Genomic DNA, 16,877 nt, shown 5'->3' with positions numbered 1-16,877 from the left:
GTTGTGTTGTCACAGTCATGGCTTAGTTCTGATGCTGTAACACAAAATAACAATTATGTAAGAAATGTGATTGAAAGTTGTTCATTGAGAATTAGTGTATGCTTCATCGTTTGTGAATGTCAGCCATACCTGCATGTCCTGGAACACCTTCCTCAATACCTCCCTAGCTATCCAATGAACCTGGCAGGTGTTATGACAAGATGCTAGAAATATTGTTATGTCATCCAGGGAAGGAAATGGTGGTCCACTTCCAGTGGTATTCCTCACCCTCTCATAGCAGCGGAGTCTGTTGGCTGCAAATAGAATCATTTCAGAGCAATATTGCCAGCAGGCCTCCCTGGATCAGTTGTTTCCACCCACTGTATTGATCATGTTTGTGGGGCATGTCAACACTTGCTGACTCCACACATGTCCATCCATCTTAACTATTTACATCCATGCATTCTCACATGGTAAAAAATTATCTCTGCTATTGTGGTTGGACATTTGAAAGCCAGCGTGGTATGCACATCTCCAAATTTATATAGGGTGCACATATTGACATATCAGTACTCAAAGCACATGTCAATTGAATGCCTCATCTCTCATTCACAGTGCAGTGCTATGCAAAACAATTCATTTCATCTGTATAACCATCATGTACAGAAAAGCAGAAAGGACATAAAAAGCATCTCTGAATAGCAGATCTATATGGCCTAACATCATCAGCATACATATGAACAGCTAACAATCCATTCCATATGTTTAGATACATCATATATGTAGAGGGGGATATGAACCCATATCACTGCACAATTTTGAGAAGCAAGGGCCAAACAGAGAACCAACATTCCACAACTTTAATAATGCTAAAATAGTGTTGCACAGCTACATGCACATCCAACCACACCTACCATTTCCACCTCAAGCATGTGGGATGTATCACAAATGTTATTGCAGTCAGTCATAGTCAAGATCAGGAATGTGACCTTCATGATATGGTAAACAACAAAACTAGTGGCAATTTCCAGAAATAAGGCAGGAAAACATCACTTATGAAAATGAACAGGTATACAGTCATGGCTACATATTACAACAACCAACAACATAAAGGCTAAGCCAACCTGATGCTGCCCAAATTTCATTTAATGTAGTCGCAGCTACCAAGCACCAGAGAATATCTATAAACCATTCCCTGAACATACAATATGCAGACAAACCCAAAAGTCATTCTTATCGCCAAACCTACTTTGGACATTATAAGCTAATCTGCAGTACCTACGGGTATGAGCAGATTCTGTCAATATCTGTAGTTCACCAGGGCTGGTTTGCTTGTAGCCATGTAGCTGCATTTGGGGAAAACCTACGTGATGCATGCATATTAGAGAAGTCTATCCCTATCCTTTATGTAACAGATGTACTGTATTGTAACATACAGAATTACACATAACTTACCCATGAACATATGCTTTAGTGTTTTTTCACAGAACACTATGAACACTATAAACACAGAAAAGAGATATTAGCACTGTATTCCACAATCACAATGCAAGCAGGTGCCAGCTTTAAAATATTGTTTTTAAACCAAAACACTACTAATGGACATTTGTCATTGATTCTATGGTGCTGAGTGGCATTTTTCATGCTAGAAAAGATACTGCAGAATATTAGAGGGGAAGACTGGGAAACGTATTTAGAAATGGAAGAACTGCTTTAGCAAATTAAACTGAATGCCACTCAGGACCCTGGAATCAATGACAAAATGTCCATTAATAGTGTGTTGGTTTTTAAATTAGAAAAATTATAATACTAGCATTATGAAGTATTTTAAACAACATTTTAAACAATATTTTAAACAACCTTTGTAGTTTATTATGTGTGCGTTTTTGAGTAATTCTTATGTTAAGTTTTTATGTGTGATTATGTACTTGCTCTTTAAGAATGTATAATTATTGAATAATTGAAGGAATGTTTTGATTGGATGATTAATCAAATAACCAGGCTGAAACAGTATAAATGATGTGGCATTGGGGTGTTCTTGTACCTGAAGAAGGCCTGTAGTAAATGGGCGATAGCACTTATTTTAAAGTCTAATGAATTTAATACAGTTACATGGTTGCTTGACAGCATTTCTTTTGTTAATATTGTTATTTTTACACTGGGGATATCTTGTTGGTTATAAGCTGATCTTTTTGTTATGTTCGTAATCTCAAAAATACAATGCAGCAATGCACTGAGCTGATTGTGAATGATATTACCTACACTGAGTCTGAAGATATAGCAAACCTACTGGTTGATAAATTTAGCTCTAACTTTACACCTCTTTCTTTCTCTTCCATCTGCCCCTCGAGATATACCTGAAACTAACTCGCCACCAGCTACCACACAAGACCTCAAATGTCCTAAAAGTGCTATCAAAAGCTAAAAAATGCTGCATCAATGGGTCCTGACAATATCACTGGATTTATCTTAAATAACATGAAGCATGCTTTAGCCACACCCCTAACAGCACTATTCGATCTCAACCTTCATATAGTTTTCTAACAAGTGAATGGATAACGGCTACTGTCAATCTGTTGCATAAAGGAGGATCTTCCACAAACCCAGGCAAATACAGACCCATAAAGCTGACAAGTGACATATGTAAAGCCATGGAAAGACTTATCATGGAACTAATCAATCAGGACATAGGGAACCTCCAAACACTGGACGTGTCTCAGTTTGGCTTCACCAAGGGAAAGTCATGCTTACTTAATGTGATGGATTTTTTTGAAAGGGTCACCAAATAATGGATGAAAGCAAAATGGTGCACACTGCATTCCTCAACCTGGCCAAAGCTTTTGACTCAGTTCCCCACTCAGGCATACTAGAAAATCTAAATAAACTGGGAATAAACCCCTATGCCACCCTCTGGATTGCTAACTGGCTCACAGATAGGATGCAGGAAATCAAAACGGGAAGTTATCTCCGCAAAGAGACCAGTCACCTGTAGAGTTGCCCAGAGTTCTGAGCTGGGAAGTTTCCTGTTTGGCATCTATTTTTCTGAAGTAACAGCAAATAACAAAGGACTCTGGCTGACTAAGTTTGCAGATGACTGCAAACTAGGAGCAGTCATTGAATCCCCAAATGACATTACCATGCTGCAGGAGGGTTTGTCCCAAATAAATAACTGGTGCCAAATTCATGGACTGAAATTAAATGCCCAAAAATGCATTATTGTATCCTTTTGGAAGTCATCTATCCCAGGGAACTACCACATTAACAGTACAACCCTAAGAACTGACCAAGTAGTTTAGGATTTGAGAACTTATGTGGACAGTGAACTAACATTTGACCAACATGAGTCCTTCTATATTGCCCAGCTGATAAACAAAGGGATTGAGTCTAGATCTGGTGATGTCCTTGCCTCCCTTTACTCAGTCCTTATTGGCCAATAATGCCCCCCTTTGATATGTATCTGTCCAGGCACATGCAACAACTAAAACACCCCCAGAGATACCTTACTAAAATCATATAAGGCCTAAAAAACATGCATTACAAGACATACCTCAAAGCCTTTTCACTATACTTGGTACCCTATAGACTGCTAAAAGGTGACCTGTGTATGTTGTACAAGGCATCCTCTGATCCAATACTGATGTATTTATTTACTGCACATCAGTGAGTGAAATGGCATCAGAAACACATTGTCGAGGGATCTAAACCTCTTCTGCAACATCAACAGAATGGTTTGGAAGGACAAGTATACCTCGCCAAGGATACTGCTCCTGTGGAATAGACTCCACATCCACATAAGACAACGTTCATCCCTGTCCATGTTGAAGCGCAATTTAGATCTATAGATGGGAAACAGACTATTTACCTGAGGACTGCCCCCTTTGCACTACTAATGGAGAGATGGAGCTCCTAAATGCTTTATCCCAAGCACAGATCCCCTCAAATTATCTATGGTATGATCCCAGTTATTCTTATTGGGTTAATATATAATTATCAACCATGGGATAGGTAAGTCCAAGCTCTAAGGAAATGGGATTAGGTTAATTTGAGCACAACAAGGAAAATTGGCTAGGCTTAAAATGGGCCTCAAGGGCAGCTAGCCTTGTACTTATTTATGGACCTATGGACCTATGTTTGTGTTCTACTCTATTATTCAGTTATGTTACAGATGTTAACATTTCATGCTGCAAGCCACTTTGTTTTAGATATTACATACATCATAATGTTAAATGTGTAGAGCATCGTATCTAATGTATACTGCAGCACTTGTAATTTACATATACTTCTCATAATGCTAATGTTACAACAGACTTCCTATAATCTAATACATCTGTGAGATATGTGTAATACAAAGTGATTTATTGTGAATGACATTAATATGTACATCCTTTCATGCAAAATGTTGTCGTGTGTTATTAATAGGTGTTTTTTTACATTCAGGTTATACGCTGTTTGTTGACACAACATAAATAAAACACATCTTTGTTCAACTGGCATACTGATGTGAGATTAAATCTATTGCATTTGTTGGGTGTCTGTGTGGAATAGTCTACAACAGTGTTGTTTTTACAGCTTTGTAATAGTCATCTTGTATATATGGTAGTGGTTTTTGATGATATATAGGGTATGCATAGTCTGCCTATTCGGTTAGTGAATGAATGTCTACTGATTCACAGGCTTTGTGTTGTTGGCAGACCTTTACTGTTGTGTACTGCTTGATTTCCACTGCTCTGGCAATGATGTATTCTGATTATAACATGTTGTGATGTTATCAATTAACCATGTTGCATTGCTCATTTCATTTGCATATATATTTGAATTTTATCATTAATTGTTTATATTAATATAAATTTGGCACACATATTTTAATCATAATATGCCAACTTGAAACATTATTTGCACAGAATACTGATTTTTATTGTTACTTTTATTGTTATATTGCTATCTGTACTTAAATGTGTGTGACACTCATTGAATAAAGAGTAAGAGAGATCTTTAGAAAAGTTGGTTACAGTAAAAGTGACTTAATTGGGGGTAAAACCTAGCTCTAAATTGATTTACATCAATTGTTGTATTCCAAAAGACTTGCTGCTTGTGTAAGTACTTGAGAAGGTCTTTATACATTTTATCTGATGTAGTATTATATTACTTGTTTTAATGTAGCTCTCTTTTAAATCACACACGCTTACACACATTCACTGAAAGTTATATATGGCCTTTTCCCCACTGTACTGCAACCTTTGAGTTAGTATATATAGTAAGGAGGGGTGCAACCTTGGAGTTAGTGTATATAAAGTAAGGGGAGTTAGTATATATAGTAAGGGGGTGCAACCTTGGTGTTAGTTTATATATATATATATATATATATATATATATATATATATATATATAGTAAGGGGGGGTGTGGGGGGTGTAGCCATTTGCAAGTATCCATGTATATAATTAAAAATATTTAAAATATGTGGGGTGCTATGCCCCCCACACCCCCCTGATGTATACCCCCCTTACTATATATACTACTTCCAGGGTTGCACTACAGAGGGGAAAAAGCCATATATAACTTTAAGTCAAATGTGTTTCATTGAATTGAGTTTTCAGTGAATTGTGTTTTTTGTGTGTAGAGAATGCTGATAAAGTAAAAAAAAAGTGACAACAGTAGTATATCTTATAATGTGAGCACTGTAAGCCATGTAATGTACCCAGTAACAATGAAAATGGATGTTAGTCATGCTTACTCAGTCAAGGCCTTCTGTTTATATTATCGAGATATGAATATTGGGATGTTTAGACGTTTGCATGCCCATTACAATACACTTGATATTAGACCTTTTTACCTGTTGTTATACAATCAATACATAAACCTTATGGATCAGGTCTGGTGACCAACACTACAAATGTACTGGACTGCAATGTAATTTGTGCAAACATTACACGTCTAGTTTGATACACTTTGATGTTGTTACTTGCATGAAGTATACTCTCTTTCCAGTTATGATGATGCATATCTGACATGACAATAATAATTAGATGTTGTATATGTCTGTCTATATGGCTGGTTGTGCTGAGACACATGTCAATATATACTGCAATGGTTGGATGTGGCAATATTAGAAGTCAAGCCATGCATATTACGTTCAAAAGGATTTAATAGCATGTATTGTGCATTCTGTACTCTCTGGTTTGCTATACTATACATACACATATGACTAATGGCATGTTTTGTAACAGAACTGTCAGAACAACACAACGTACAGTGTCACATGATGTACATCATGTATGCTTATATATTTAAGTAATGCATATGTATTTATGTGCATGCCTTATCATTGATTGTGCTTTAGTTTGGACATGTTTTCATATGACTGTGATTGCATAACAGTTTTTAATGTATTGTAGATTGCTTATATACCTGACTTCAAATACAATATTATATATAGTTGTATAAGCTCAGACAGTAGGGTAACATCACATACATAACACTTAACACATGCTGAATGTGTATTTTTGGTAAGTTAATATATAATTTTTATGTATAATGTTGTGTCCGTTTTGAAATGTGGCAGAGCATGGGACCAATGCCACTTCTCCAATTGGACGATGATGACAATTTGCTCGACAGCTGCCAAGTGAGTCATATTCCATTGACCAGGATGGGAACCACAAGAGGGACAATGATGGCAACAGCAGGCAAGGACATGCATGTGTTATTGTTCCTGTAGTTTGGAGTAAAAGACTTCCCCACCATTCCAGGCTGAAGACCTTCAGGACCAAATCCAGGATAGAGTGACTGACATGTTCTAGGCACAGATGAGGAATCTGTTGGGAAACGTTTTTCAGGACATGGCATGGACCACATGCAATGTAATATACAATTGTTTTTTCAGAGTATTGTGACAAGTAAATCTGCATATGTATTCTTCACATACTGCATTGACTTTCAGTGGACTGTTATTAATATAGCAAGGTGATACAATGTATGGCATCATTTATGACTCCATTTTCTGTCGGTATTTTGATTATGGCACTAACCAGTCTTTTTGAACATAGCTTATTTTAAGACATGTATATACAGGTCAGCATACATGTGTATGCCTTTGTAGTACATACAGGCTGATTGACATGAATTTACATGTGCATGGCCCTTATATGACCAATATAACCTCCCCCCTTATAATGTTTACCTAGATACATACACTTATTCCATTTTGTTGGGCTATCCTTTTGTACATAAAACTGTCCTTTGATCAGTCTTTCATATGTACTGTGATATTTATATCACTGACTGTGAGAGTGCCACCTGCTGTGTTATGTTTGTATGGCAGCATATGTGGGTAAGTGATATTCAGACCTAATTTTGTTGTGTGCCTATGCTATTTGCTGTTTAATTGTTGCACATTACTGTTATTTGTGCCATTTGTACACAGACATGTTTATAGCCATCTCCAATGCACATGTGTCAAATGTTGGGCAATTGCTTCAATGTACCTTGTGAGGAGTTGCAGTCCTTCTTGTGTTGTGACACGTGTATGTGCATTGTCTCTCCTTAGCTATGGTTGTCATGCTTTATTCTGTGCCTGCTGTCTCTTGGTAGAATTTCCTCACTGTTGTGGGCCTATATTTTCCACCTCTCTTCCCCTTACAGCTTTGGCCTGTGTGTTTCACATGTACAAAGCATGTGTAAATGTGTATGTTCACCTTCCTGTAATGTATAATCATTGTAATGTAGGTGTCCTGGCACAGTATGACCTTGTGCTATCCATTGAGTAGATTCTACCAGTGTTCATAGGTTCATACCTGGATACTATGCTAACTGCCTGGTTAATAACCCGAGGTCATAATCAAACTCTATACCTTGCTTCTGTGAGGTGAAGACCTTAACCATTATGCCAGTCCCACCTCCACTTATGTGCTGTACATTACCCCAGATGTTAGTATGTTTCTTGCCTATGTACAGGTTTGCATTCCTTAGCTTTTATTATTCATTTATTTTATTACCATTTACTTTATCTTTCATGCCATTGTTGTGGGTATATGCCTTCTTCTGGTTTAATTTTTCCAAGTCGTTTGGGTTTCTAATATGGTGTATCAATTTGCAACTCTAAATTCTTTCTTATGAGATCCATTGCTCCTACCACTATTGGGACTGTCTGGGTATCTTTCTTCCACATTGCTCTTGTTTCTACCTGCAAATACTGGTATTTTATGATTTTGTGTCTCTCTGTATGTAGGACATTGTAATCACTGGGTGTATCAATTTCAATAATCAATGCTAGTTTTGTCTTCTTTTCATGGACTACTATATCTGTTTTTTCTCATCTATTTTATGAAATGTTGTCAATGGCTGAGCACATGTAATATAAACTTCATAATTCTCTATAATGCTTTGTCTCTCATGTTTCCAATGATTCTTAGCTACTTCATTATTGTATTGTCTGCACGACCCCCAAAGCAATAGCCTTGCTACATTATTATGCCTTTTAATATACAGGCCCTCAGCCATGATTGTATCACACCCATCAACAAGATGTGTGACTGTTTCCAGCTCTGTTTTACAGAACCTATATTTGTATGATTCTCCCATGTATTCAATGGATTTTGTAAACTAACATGTATGTAGTCCACTATCCTAGGCTGCCATTATTAACCTTGTATTCACCTATCCTTACCATTCCTGCATCAAATACTGATTGATATGAGGTTGTCCCAGGAGATCTCTGTATTTGCCACAACATTTATGTCTTTTCCACATTTCTTTCCTTCTCATCTGATCTTTCTCCTTATATTCTTTTTTTTGGGGGGTTGTTTTGTTTTTTTGTTTTGTTTTTTTTACATTTAGTTGCTGATGATTTTTTTCTACTTCTGGTTTGATATCCATTTTCATTGATACTGATATGCTTCTGCTAAACTATGCAGGAAAGTCATCTTAGATTTCTTCTCCTCATTTCAAAACTTTTACCATGTTTGTATTTGATGCAGTCAACAGATATGTATGCAGTCAAATGACCGCAGATCTATACATGTAACAAATTTCGAGGCAGCCCATACCTCCTTCAGAAGAAGGAATATATACACTTGGAATACAATGATTTTTATGTATCATTTGGTAAGCGTGAAACATTTTTCTTGTTTTCCTATCAAAAAGATCCAATACTTTTTGTGGCCATACTATCAACCCAAAAAATGGTAGTTAGAACAGGAAAAGAAAATTGGTTTAAAGCTTGGACTTTGTTCCTAGATGTCAAGGCTTTTTAATATTAGTTTTAATCTTTTAAAGTATTCCTTACTGATTTTTTTCACATTTGTGCATGTTTTTTTTGCTGATCCTTCATCAGTTCTGAAATATTTATAAATTCCTTCCTGCTTATATTCCTTTATATCTCATTCCTGTCCCAGCTTTCCTGATTTAAACATTGCTTTTGTACATTTATTAAGACCAAATGACACTCTTATATCATCTGAGAAGGTTTTAACTACTTGCAGTTGTGCTTTCAACTCCTCATCTGATGAACTATACAGTTTTAAGTCATACAAAAACAGTAGATGAGAAGTCTTTAAACTTGGCTGTTTTCTGGTAGCCAAGTACACATCTAATAGGTTAAGGACAAAACAAAACAGCAGCGGTGACAAAGAGTCACCCTGAAATATCCCTCTTGGAATTTTTATCCCTGGGATAATAATTTTCCCTTTGTCATAGTTTAGCTGCAAAGTGGTTTGCCACTATTTCATGGTCACTGTAATGCAATTGATCAGTGTAGGGTCTATCATTTACATCTGTAAACACTCCTTTATCCATTAATGTGGGATGCTGTCAAATACATTTTTGTAATCTATTTATGCTACTGCTTGTCTCATCCATTCAAAAGAGATGATGAAGCGGTGTATGGTTTAAAATATTTATTGTACATAAACATTGTCTGGAACTGTAATTGGAACTTGTATTTAAGCTAACTGATTCACTCATTACTTCAAACACACTCACATGTGCATCTCCATTCATGCCTGCACTCACTCTGGTTGATTGTACAAAATGGCACTGTTCTCACACGTGCTCACTGCTTATATGCACATGCTATCTAGCTACAGTGGCTCAATACGAACATAGTTAGATTCTTCTCCTTTTTATAATTTTCCATTATGGCTTTATTTAGCAACAAATGATCCTTTGTTCCATATGACTTTCTTTTGTTACCCTGTGGTTCTGTTGCCATAATTGAGTTTTTTAACTAAATAACTATAAACTCAGTCTGCATCAATTCCAGTATATAGTTTGTACATTTTTGGAAGGCAGACTATTGGCCTCTAGTTTTTAGGATGGCTTATAGGTTAACTCTTAAGGATGAGTATCATTTTCCTGATTTTGCAGATTGGTGTCTCTTTGGGATGCTCATATAAGTAGTTCTTAATCAGGGCTAACTCTTTCCCTGGGATTCACGAAGCTTGATTTTCCATGCAGGAACAGTGTAGGAGCTCCTGCATGGAAAATGGCTGCCGAGCAATCCAGGAAAGTGCTGTTTTCACATGCACGAGCGGCCCTACACTGTTTCTGCACAAAAACCATGCAGGATGGAAATCACCTCATTTGCTGGTAAAAACCATGCAAATGAGGTGATATCGCGATCCACAAAGCTGTCCGGACTCCATGCAGGAACAGTGTCAGAGCAGAAATGTATTCAGTTAGTAACTGAATACATTTCTGCATCTGAGTAAATGGAGGCAGGACAGCTTGTGCAAAGCAGGTATTACAGTCAAACACACGTGCCAATGGCCAAATATAAGGCCACTGGCAATAATACTTTATTTTTTAATAAAATTAAACTTATTTTTGGCCGATCATGGCCGTTTAAGCTTATGGCAGTGGTGCACAAATGGGATTGTGTTGAAAATAAAAAAAAAAATGAGAAAAGTCAATTTTAAGATAATTCTGCATTTTGCCATTATGGTAAAAATGGCAAAATGCAGAATTATCTTAAAATTGACTTTTCTCATTTTCAACAATCCCATTTGTGCCAGCTATGTCCTTAAACGCCATGATCAATGTCGTGTGGGCTTCCTCCAGGTGCTCCAGTTTCCTCCCACATCCCAAAGACATGCTGTAGGTGGATTGGACACTCTATGTTGGCCCTAGGTGTGAGTGTGTGCATGTGTGTGCCTTCTGTGGAAGGTTGGGTGCCGGGCTGGCAACTCGACACCATAAAACTCTACTGCCAATCATGAGCGGACAGGTGATCCGCTGTGGTGACCCCTAATCGGGAAAAGCTGAAAGAAGAAGTCATCAATGGAATGCAGAATGTAAACAATATTAGGGAGCACTGGTTGTAAAGGAGAAAGGGTCTATCTAAGTGCAGTAACTAAGGATTTACACACTGGGGTATGCAAATGAGGGGAGTTATACTGAATCACAGATTTTTTCAAAGTGTCAGCTTGTACCTAACCATGTAAGTGCAGCAATACAACAGTGCAAGTGTAAGAGCTGAATGACTTCATTAGGGGTGTGTCATGCTTGCTGTAAGTGCATTGGAGCTCTGTGGCCCGTGTTTGCCCTTAGCTAAGCACAGCTAAGGAAGGGGGTGTGTCAGATGTGCCTGAGCACTGTGTACATACCCTAAATGGGTGCGAGCGCCGAGCACCAGGATTTAAACAAAAAAAGAAAAATAGCAGCACTGTTTATACTTGAGCACTGGGTATGCGTAGAGCACCTTAGGATTTAAATAGGGAGGAAGTGGGAAAGGGAAACAGCACTAGGAAGGCAATCATGGGGAGCTAGCATAGCTGGCAGGTGGAATGTATCAGAATCAGCCAATTACACATGCAGCAGCCCAGCACACTACTATAAACTATGCAAATGCCCTACAGACTGTTTTTTCCCACAAACTCTACACCACCGGTGTACACAAATGGGGGATTTTTAACAGGCAAAACTAATTAAAAATGTTAGAGTCTGCTGCTTCTTTACTCCGTCAATATGTGCTAGAGACTAAGGGTGGTAAGAAGGAAAATGCTGACAACCAACCCACAGTGAGAAGAAGGAGAAGAGTGTACAGACCCAGGATAACCTACCAGGTCATACATGAGCTGGAGATAGTAGAGTGCTATAGGGTAGACAGCAAATCATTGAGCTGTGCCAGCCATGCCTTACACACAGAACTAATAGAGGGGAACCCATCCCAGTGGATATCAAGGTATGTCTAGGCTTAAGAATACTAGCCACAGGTACCATCCAAAGACCAACTGGGGATATCATGGGGGTCTCACAAGCATCAGCATCCAGGGTACTCCACTAGTTCCTGGATGCCATTACACAACATGCCAATGAGCACATATATTTCCCCACCGCCCGTGAGGCGCTGACCACACGTATGTGTCTCTTCCACCATATAGCAGAATACCCTGTGGTAGTTGGTGCTATAGACTGAACGCACATCTACATCAAAGCACCACCTGGTGAGCGGGGCAGGGTCTACATAAACCGCAAGGTCTTCCCCTCCATCAACTGTCAGGTCATGTGCAATGCCCAGGCCATTACCATGAATGTGTATGCTAACAGCCCTGGAAGCTATCACAACTCCCACATCTGGCATTGCTCACAGCTGTATCAGGCGGTTTGCCAGGGGATACATCCCATATGGCCATCTAGTGGGGGATGCTGGCTATGCACTGGAGACATGGCTGATGGCACCCATTAGAAATGCACAAACACCTGAATAAGAACACCATAATGATGCACATGCATGAACCAGAATCATTGTAGAGCGTGTGTTTGGGATGCTCAAGTCATGGTTCCACTGCCTTGACATATCCAGTGGAGCCTTGCAGTACTCTCCAGCTACATGTACACAAATGTTCATAGTATCTGCCATGCTACACAGTATACAGAAAAATAATGAAGCAAGCCAGTGAAGTTAATGCTCAGCAAGACAGCAGGCGAAAAGAATATAAAATGAATAAAAGCTGCTGAGCAAAGCAATGGTGGGGTATTTGCCAACAAAAGTACTCCAAAGTCCAAGAAATGCAGTGAATAGACCAACACAATAATATCTATGCATTTTAAATATGCACTATAGCTTTAACAAGTTTGATTCCTTTTGGCGCCCTTACATGTATTTAAATATTTGATTTAGAGGGCTGGTATGATGCTAGGTCTGATGAAGCTATTGGGAAAGCGCTAACCTCATTTCATAAATAAATTTATTGTGTGTGCATTTGGATCGTCATTTATTCACTGCATTTCTTGGACTTTGGAGTACTTTTGTTGGCAAATACCCCACCATTGCTTTGCTCAGCAGCTTTTATTCATTTTATATGCTACACAGTATGATCTTGTGGAAACAGCTGCAGCAGGAACAGCATGGGGCAGGGCCGCACAGTTCACCACCATTGCCAAGGCCAGCACAGCCACAGAGGGATTCGGAGGAGGAATATCCTGAGCCTGCCCCTGTAAGCAGAAGGAGGCATGCACAGTATGCCCAGGCCTTGGCAAAAAGGCAATGCATAGCACACACACTGACACTGTAGGGACCCAGGGACTGATACCTCTCTCTGACTCACAAATACAGTAAAACGGATGCCAAACATGACACTACCTGAGCTTTACCATGTACAGGGAGTGTACTATGTGCATCCAACATAGTCAGCCCTCCAGCACTGTCCTCAATACTGGCCTAGCAATAAGGTAAGTCACTCTTCCTATCAATTACTGAATAGACCAGTATGTTCTCATACTTGTATACATGATATGGATGCAAGCATGCAAGGGAATTGGGTGGCTGAATGGGATAGCAGCAGACAGCTATATGGGACAGCAGGAAATTCATAACAAATACCGGTGTCAGCATAACAGGCAGCACTACACAAGGTGACAACCCCCACTGCAGTACATGTAATGGCCCAAATAACTGTGGGTATTAATAGGTCACACACATGGATGTCAGTTCTTCTTGTTCTTCTTTCAGTTTTCCCGGTTAGGGGTCGCCACAGTGGAACTCCAGTCTGCTAATGATTGGCAGTAGATTTTTACAGTGCTGAGGTGCCAGCTTGATGCCCAACCTTCAATGAAGGCATGCCCTTTTATGCATGTCTTTCGAATGCCACTCGACCATGGGGAGGACATGCAGACTCCACACAGAAGGCGCTCCAGCTGAGAATCGAACGGAAGAACCTCTTGCTGTGAGCCAACAATGCTACTGCTGCACCAGCGCGGCTACACACATGGATGTCAGTGAGGGTCACATATCCACCACCAGCCTCATCCAGCAGAACAGGTGTAGATGGCCATGAACAAAGGCTGGGCTAAGGCCCCCAAATGATGGGAATGGTGAACAGCCCCCCACTTCACTTACACAGACATACTACAACAGGTCTGGCAGTTGCATTCTAGTTCTGAAGGGTAAGAAGTCTGAAACTGAAATATATGCATTAAGATCTAACACATGTACTCTACTGATATGCCTCCTGTCTGCATGATAGGTCACGATACAATATGAAATGGAAGCCAACAGAGTAACCGAAATATCAGTACAGTCATTTCAAATATTAAAGTCTGCAGGTGTACACCCCCCCACACAATCTCATGTAGAAATGCAGTAACAGCTGGCCTGTAGCACTCTCAAATGGCCTACAGTCCTCTGGCAAAGGCCCATACCTCACCCATAGTGCCAATGTATGGAATGTCAAGGGGTCCCAACTAACAACCTAACAGTAAACAGAAAACAAATGCAAGGCCGTGTTGACAAATGCCAGTAGCATGCCTCCCCATGTCCGACTGCAAGGACTGTGGATCAGGCCATAAATATTACTGGGATAAAGGCCCAACTATAGGGATACCTCTGAGATATTGCTTACATAATGTTAGATGGAGGGGAGAATAATGGGGGGGTGTAAAAGCATGGATGTCATGGTGTTTGTAAAGTCTGAAACTCTAATATCAGCCCATACTACACCCGACTGCAAACCCATGAATGAATAGCCACAAAACCGCTTGTAAACCACAATGTGAAGGTAAACTGACCAGATATATGAGTCCTGCCTCTGGATAACTGGGTGTATCTGTACAGCTGAGAGGTATGGCCCCAGCAGGATATGGCCATTCCATGAAGTAGAGAAAAGCACAAGGAGGGGAACCCCAGTCAGCATACTAACAAGGTGCTGAACCATTTACACAGAACCAGCAGTCTATTGTCTGTAGCTACCCCTCCACAATGGCAGGTGTGTGCCAGAATGTGTAGTCTATATGCCTCAGAATATTGGTCTCAGCCTCATTCATCTTGTATTTCCTGGAAAATAACTGTGAGCAAAGAATAACTGTTAGTAGTTGATGACATGACACATCACAGTGTAAAACAGTACATATGTCAGAATATCTCTCGTACAACCAAACATGTCATACAAGCAGCACAGACAACAATAGTTACAGTATCCCCTGTATGTTAAGCCCATTGTGTCCCCATATTGGCAACCTATTTACAGATATCCTGCAGAAACAGTTTGCTAGGTGTAGCTGTAGCACACAAAATCCTGATCTGGAGTCCAACCCTCCCTGGAATGGATGCATACACTCAATATAGAAGGTCATACTGGGCATGCTTCTACACTTAGAGACATGAAGCCCATGTCTAACAACACAGTGGACTACAGATATTGGTTATTCGCAGCTGTCTGTGCACACACACCAAATTTGCACCATTGATCCTTCACACACACACATTGGATAGGAATACACACACATATCTAAGGCCAACAGAATATAATATGTCAAACATACACACACAGAGACGTGGGGAAGAGAAAGACAGACAGCGACAGAAAGAATCCCATTATGAGGCCTCTCCCACACACTACACATCCCACTGGCCTATATCACATGATGTACTGATGTCATTCACTGTAGAAATATCTGTGGTTAGCCATCAGCCCTAAAGTGTCAGTGATGCTTGTGATAATTGTGTAACACTACAGTACAAATAAGTATCCATGTAGCAGTTGTAATATCAGTCCTGTCAAATGTAAAGTTGTGTGTGAGTGTGTGTGTTTCTAGATGAATGTGGTTGAGGCCATTCACACTCACTAAATCTCCCATATTCCTCCTTCAGCACTGCTGCTGATGTTACTCACTTTCAAAAATGCCTTTGGACAGCTATCCAACATATAAGCTCTGTGGTGCTTGTGATAACTTGGTAATAATATAGTGTAGCAAACTAGTTAGGTAGGAGTTCCAATCCTGATCCTGGCAACTGTGTAAATGTGAGTGTTTCTTTGAGCGAATGTGTGTATAGGTTCATATTTTCATAGATAAGAATTAGGCTATCTGCCGAGGGCATCTATAAGCCTAGCCAGAATGTGTTGTTTTTTGCCACATCTTTAGATTAGTTCCCTGTGCCTCTGTCCTGCAGAGCCATTAGTTCCCTGTGCCTCTGTCCAACAGAGCCACTACAGTGACACCCGGGGTAAATTTTCTGTTTCCCATACACTTGTCAAGGTTTCTCTTGAAGAGTGTTAGTGAGGGGCTCTGCCAAATGTAAATTGGAATCTTGTCCCAAAGCATGGGGGGGTCTCTGGGACAGGAATCTATCCCTCCAGCATGTCCTATTTATCAATGTGGTAAGGTTTAGATCCCTAGAGCATGTGGCTCTTGGGGATTCAATTTTTTTTAGGTGGAGCATGTCCATCAATTCTGGGTTGGACATGGCCTTGTATATCAGGCAGAGATCACCTCTGATTAAGCAGTATGCAACCTAGCACAGCTGGAGTTTCTTCAGTCGGGCTGCATAGGGCATCTGTTTGAGGCCAGTAATCTTCTTGGTGAGGTACTTCTGTGGTCTTTCCAGCTGTTGCAGGTGTCTTGTAAGGTACAGCCCAAATGGGGCATTGTACTCTATGATGGGTCAGATGAGTGATGAGTAGAGGGG

General features: G+C 39.7%; 1 protein-coding gene across 1 annotated transcript in view; it reads right to left on the bottom strand.

Moving 5' to 3' along the window:
* LY86 (lymphocyte antigen 86) overlaps positions 1-16,877 on the bottom strand; it is a 669,137-nt gene that overhangs the window by 118,125 nt on the left and 534,135 nt on the right. The gene's annotated exons all lie outside the window — the stretch shown is intronic.

The sequence above is a fragment of the Protopterus annectens genome, chromosome 3.part0 (genome assembly GCF_019279795.1).
Source record: "Protopterus annectens isolate FY-2018-M chromosome 3.part0, PAN1.0, whole genome shotgun sequence".
NCBI lineage: Eukaryota > Metazoa > Chordata > Ceratodontiformes > Protopteridae > Protopterus > Protopterus annectens.
This window is presented reverse-complemented; position numbering and strand designations above follow the sequence as displayed.